Source organism: Myotis brandtii, unplaced genomic scaffold (assembly GCF_000412655.1).
Source record: "Myotis brandtii unplaced genomic scaffold, ASM41265v1 scaffold125, whole genome shotgun sequence".
NCBI lineage: Eukaryota > Metazoa > Chordata > Mammalia > Chiroptera > Vespertilionidae > Myotis > Myotis brandtii.
In genome coordinates, this window is record NW_005354385.1 from 13,616,932 (window position 1) to 13,623,132 (window position 6,201).

At 38.9% G+C, this 6,201-nt stretch overlaps 1 long non-coding RNA gene across 1 annotated transcript in view; it reads left to right on the top strand.

Annotated features, from left to right (window-relative positions):
- Window positions 1–3,140, top strand: part of LOC102251358 — a 3,528-nt gene extending 388 nt beyond the window's left edge. The window contains exons 2-3 of the long non-coding RNA XR_313187.2: window positions 124–284; window positions 1,690–3,140. This is a non-coding gene — a long non-coding RNA (uncharacterized LOC102251358). The remainder of the gene's footprint in view (window positions 1–123; window positions 285–1,689) is intronic.
- The last annotated feature ends 3,061 nt before the right edge of the window (window positions 3,141–6,201 follow it).

The following is a 6,201-nucleotide window of genomic DNA, read 5'->3' on the forward strand; positions in this document are numbered from 1 at the left end:
GGGCGATTCTTCCCCTCATTTGTTGCATTGTTTGCATTAATATGAATATCTTGTTCTGTTTGTTTTGTCTCCTGGGAGCCAATAAAGCTGTGATTTTTTTTTTCCCCTTTACACCAAATGCAGCTCTACGGGCGATCAATCAATGGGTAGTCCTCGGATGGATGGTCTGTGGGAGTGAGAAAGCTAAGAAAGCCAGCGACTAAAAAAGGAAAACAAAGTCCATCTTCCTCTTAGGTTCTCTACGTCAGGAGGAGGGGTGAGCTGTCCCACTTCTGCTGCTCGAGGTGGGTTTAACTCTGGTTCGTTTGTTTGTCTTTCTGTTTACAAATGCGTCTAAATGTCAAGATGGGAGGGAAGACTGAGAGGAACAAGGGGGCTGTCTAGGGGCCTCTTCCATTGTCTGATGATTGGGGAGGGGGCGGGGGCAGAGAGTTCTTGCAAAAGGAGGAAAGACGGTCCTTTCTGACGTCCCAGAAAGTGAGAGAGGGGTGAGGGCTCTGACAAGAAGCACTTGGGTGAAGAGGTGCTGAGTTCCCCAAGCAGGACCTGCACAGTAATCAGGAAGTGAATTAAGTGGTGATAACAAATCCAGTCATTACGAGTGTCCCCTGCCCCAGTCGCTGTGTCCTCCTGGGTGGTGCTCAGCTCCCCAAATGCATCCTTGCAAGGCCCCTCGCTCTCCTGAGCAATGCACGAAGGTAGGACCTGCCTGGGCTGCTGGGTCCTCACGGCACCATGCGACCCACGTCATTTGTCAACACACCAACGTAACAACCCGAACTACCTCACATTCACAGCTGAACCGAAGAGCCCAAGATGATGTGACGAATTGTGAAATCGCAGTTGCATTGTTTTGGATTGCTAATTAAAAAGGAAAGAAAGAAGAAAAAAAAAGCAAACCCCATGACTCTAGATATGACAACTGAAAATACCCACAAATTATTTAATAAATGAAGCGTCTAACAACTTTAACACTTCCTGGCCGCCTTGTAAATAAATGTAATTTGAGGTAGATTTTTTAAATCTTCCACCTAAACAGTGAATTCATTATGCGCCATTCAGATCTCTGGATGCCTATGGACTTCTTGGAATTAGGTGTTAAGTAGACAAAAGTGAACCAAACTGCCTTTAAAAGCACAGCATGACCATGTAATTCTTTTTCCAGTTTGTGGTAAAAAATGATGAAACTTCTTTCCAAGTAGCTATCACCCAGATTTAGTGTGAAAAGTAGTGTAATTGTAATTCACGCCATCAGGGTCTATCGCTGATAGACGATCAGCTGTTCTGTTGTGGGGAGCGGCTTTCTTTTCAAATAGGAAAGCTGCCAAGTGCTCTGCGATACCTCCAGCAAGCTTATCGAATTGAGTTCAGAGCCAAAACAGCAGCTGCACACATATGCAAATTGGCAATTAATAGTATAACGTTCTGGGGGGAAAAATGTTTTAAAAAATTGTCTTAAGGAAATAGAAAGAAGCTACCTGAACATTAACCTGAACTGTAGCTGGGACTTCCAGGATGAATGACTAAGGGCTAATTACCCTCTGGAGAGGACTTGCTCTTTATTGCCTTCCCTCCAGCAGATCAAGTCTTTGTTGTCTTGCTGAGTTTTGTTTCCTGGAACACAACAATGGACTCTACAGGAAGAAGTTTCGGAATAACTAAAAAGCCCTTCTTGTCTTTTGATTCCAGAAAAGAGGGACATGAAGACCTTGCCACTGAGCATCCTTTCTACACACAGAGACCACGAAGGGAGAGCTTTGGCATCCCCGCGAAGGACATTTTGTTCCGGATGTCACCCTCTCCTTGCACTCCAGCTTGCAGTGGGAACAGCTTCACATCCTGGGGGTGCTGCCTGTCTCTGTCTGGATTTCTGTCTGTCTCTTCCTCCCATTTTCAGGAATGCTGCTTGCATGCTGCACGCAGCAGTTTGCAGAAATCCAGCAAGATTTATGGTTTCTGTTGCCCAGCATGTATAAACACAACACTCTCCAATGTTTAAAGAAAAAAAAATCATCTGACTTTGTTAAATTTCTTAACATGCTGGTCCCCCACACCCCCACCTCACACACAAGTACACCATTTCCCTGATACAGTCATACAATAGTTGTGGCTGGGATTAGGTTGACAACCTAAACCCCTAAAAGGGCCGGGCTGGCGTGTTCTCAGCAGGCTCTCCCTAATGCTTTGAGTCTTCCTCTCCCTCTAGCACAGGGGTGGGGTGATTAGCAAATGTTTCAGATAATCTGTGAATTCTTAATAGTCCTATTTCCAAGGTTGAAGACCTGCCTATTTATGGGATGTGGCAGGTTTCCGAGACATTGGTGTTGGGGGTTTTACAGAGTTTGAAATTTGGGTCAGGATCCTGATTCTCTTCAATGTGTAAGGGTGAATAAGGCTTATTTTGCTTTATTTTTCTGTTTGTTTGGGGATACAATTGTATTAATTGTGGCTGTAACATTACGAGAAAGGCAGAGTTGCCACCATTTTTTTCTGCCTTTTTCTCCATTTATCACCTACACTTCTGGTGTTATTACTTTCAATTTTATTACATATCAAGTGTGACTTTAGATTAAAAACGTTCTTTTTCTTAAACCCTAGGGACACTTATAATCCAAGATGAGTTTTGGATTATGAACATTCTAGTTGAAAGGATACCGTACACTCTTATTGCCAATATAGGTTTTGAAGCTTGAATACCATCTTTTTGATAGAAAATTCATCCATATTGAATTTAAATACATATATTTATATTTCTTGGGGAAAAAAGATTTTGGATAACTGTCAATTAAGCATCCAGTCTCATTAGAAATACAGAAAAATTTGAGTCCCTTCTTGGGAGGACAAAAATTCCTTCCTCTGAATAACCAACTCTGTGTCTGAAGAATGTACTTTTCTAAATACTTATTATCAACAGAACTTTTTTGTCTGATTCCAATAGAAGTCTCCTATGTTCTGAAGCTCATGAGGTATGGGAGAAGAACTGTCACACCTAAATTTTATTCAAAAGTAAGGTATCATTTTTCTTGACTTGTGATTGAATTTGAATGCATTGTTAGGCTTCTTTTTTTCTTGTGACTAAATAAAAAGTGGTTTAAAATGATGCAGCTAGTCCGTTGAAAAGTTGCTTTTGAATAAAACAGAACAATGGGAATGCCAACTTTCTTTCTGTCTCTATAACTTCATTAACATGGTTGTATAGACATTTGCATGTAAAATGTAGTTAACAAAGATTATACAGAAGTAAATTTAGTTCTTTAGTGCCTACCTCTATGGTAAAATCAGACCATTTGGCAGAGTTTGAAGTCTTCCAAGAAGCCTGGTTTCCACCTGGAAAATAAATTACTAAATTTGAATGTGTTACTTATACTATGGTGAGTTGTCTATCTGTTACATTTTATTTTAGTGCATACACTAGAAGTTGTATTTAGAGTTTTCTAAAATTGTCACCTGTCAAGGTAGAAAATTATAATAATATAATTATATCCAGAAAAAAGCGTTCTGACTTTAGATTATTTTGGTACTGGTACAAATACGAAGCATTTTTAAAAATTCAGAATGTTTGTCACAAATTCATTGAGTTAGAGTAGCTATAACTGTTACAACCAAAGTTTATTTTCTTTGCATTTTTTGATGCATAGGTAATGTTATGCACAAGCTTCAATGAAACACATATGCACCATTGCAGTCTCTAGTTGGACTTAATATTGCTCCATCTTCAAGTAGAACTTCATCTCAAAATATTCTAAGAGTTTGCTAAATATGCGATATTTATCAAATCATTGTTGTAGTCTCAATTCAATATATCCCACTGTTTTAAGTTATAAACAGTTTGCTTTATGAAAACTATTTTGATTAATCAAAGATTCCAGGTTGTATGTCACAAAGGATCATGATGTGATGATTGGTGTGATGTCGTAGATAGTGAAGACAGCACTCAATTACGTGTCCAGAGAGAATTACGTTTTCTGATGCTGCAGGTGCACACAGTGGGAGGAGATGAAGACGCGGGACCATGGCTCAGTAAGAATTTACAACCACAGCTCGTGAAAAGGGGACACTATGTGTCTCGTTAAAATGTATTTGTAGCTTTTTCTTCATCTGAAAGGAGAGTGCATAATTTCCTAAAGGAAGTGGTATTTCTTTTGAAGTGTACATTTTCTAAAAACAGATGTGGTGGCGGAACTCTGTACGCTCACGCTCAGAAACTTTATACTTCACTACACTATATGAAAATATATCTAATTCCTATACTATTTCCATAATAATTACGTTTTATAGTTGTCATTTTTCTTCTAAAATGCTTTGTGAATCCAGATGAATATATAATAGGTACCACCTTCTGTAGGAGTGGAAAGAAAAAAATTTATTTCCTATTTAAAGGTGCTATATTTGAGCAATATGTTGTTAAAATATTTTATCTCGGCATGGGGCATTTGTTTTGAAGAATTTGTTTGGAGGACTTAGGAAGTTATATCTATACAGTGAACTGAATGGGGAGCCTTTACTTAAGATGAGAAAGGGTACTATTTTTAGAAAATCATGCTTCTAGGACACTTATTTATCCATTAGATTATTAGTCTAAGAAGTGATGGTGATAGAATAATAATAATTTCTTGGTTAAGTTCTTTCTCTGTGCTAGACACTTTCACGAATACTCCCTAATTCATTCATAATAAACACCTTATGAGGCCAGCATTATCATCTTTATTTTACTGAAAATGCAAATGAGGCTAAGTTTAAGTCACATAGCTAGTAATGGATGAGCCCCTACGGCTGTGGAAATCTAAAGTCCGCGCTCTTACCACATGAGGCACTTCCACTCTTGTCTGAAGGACAGAGGCATGGAGGAGGTTAGAAAACCATCCGTCCCCCCTTAGAACTCCATTTTTCCTTTACTAAATCAAAAAGAGTCCATGAAGTAGTCCAAGACCTTAGCAGTGGAGATGAGGCCCCTTTGATTAGGAAGTCTTCCTATGACTGGAAACAGGATTGCTTTGGCACATGCATAAAGACTCGGACGCTCTTCACATCCATTCTCAATTTTAGCAATTCGAAGCAGTCAGCTACCCGGACAGTTTTGTATGCATTGCTAAATGCAGACACAAAAACTGCATTTGCAAAAAGAGGAAACCCAGTTAAACTAGGTTGCAAATTTGGCCCTAATTTAGCGTAGCATTTGTGATACATATAGGTTAGAGTGACATTTATATAATGGTGTGAAATATGAGAAAGTTCCAATGCTAGACACAAAGACTTTTTAAAATTGCTTTTGCCTACTTTGGTGAGTTTAAGAAACAGGAGGAAGAATTTGGTTTTTCAAGTGATGGGAAGCCTTTGAGGATGTTGGAACACTGTTCGGTCCCCTGGGGTTCTGCCTGCTGTACAATTTTAAATGTCTTTTAGCTAAAAAATTGGCCAACAAGGGAAACAGAGATGAAATCTCTTCTCCCTAATCGGGGAAGTGAGACGCTATAGGTAGCTGGCATAGTCCAATTACGATAGTCAAGTGAAGGTCAGCTTCTGGGGTCAGAAAGTCATGAGCATTCCTCTTAGCTAACCGAAGTAGCTACCTATTTAACCGAAGTAGCTACCTATATATTAAACTTTACTTAGGAGGTTTTGTCCTTATGCTCGGTTGTAGACGTAGCTTTCAGCTTAAGAAATACAGCCAGAAATGAGACTAAAGACATACACGATGTTTTGTATAAATGCTGCAATCATGGTACCGAAAACTGTTCCCATTTTCTCCAATGAAGACCACTGGAGGGCAGTGTTTTCTCCTTTGGGAACAGCACCTGGTTTTAGATGGAGAAGGCATGGATGTGTTAAAAAGGAGTCTGGGTTATGAAAAATCAGTTGCTCTTCTCATTCAGGATGTGCTTGGAATTTACCCCCTCCTGTTTGTATGTCATTCAGGTGTTGCTTATCATATTGCCAGTCAAATTAGTTACACCTAAAATCAGATCCTAAAAGAAGAGAATGTGCAGTATTTATTACTTGGGAGTCTTTTAAAGTTTTATTTTAATTAACCATTTGAGCATTGTGCAAAGTTTGTTCTACATTTTAAAAAGTAAATGAAAGAAGGGTAGTTTTAACTAGCTGCTTTGCACTTCAAAATTTCAATATTTCATTAAGTTTACATTAATTTTATTTTCAATATAACATGCATACCTATGTTTGCCATCAAGTCAACAAGTCAGC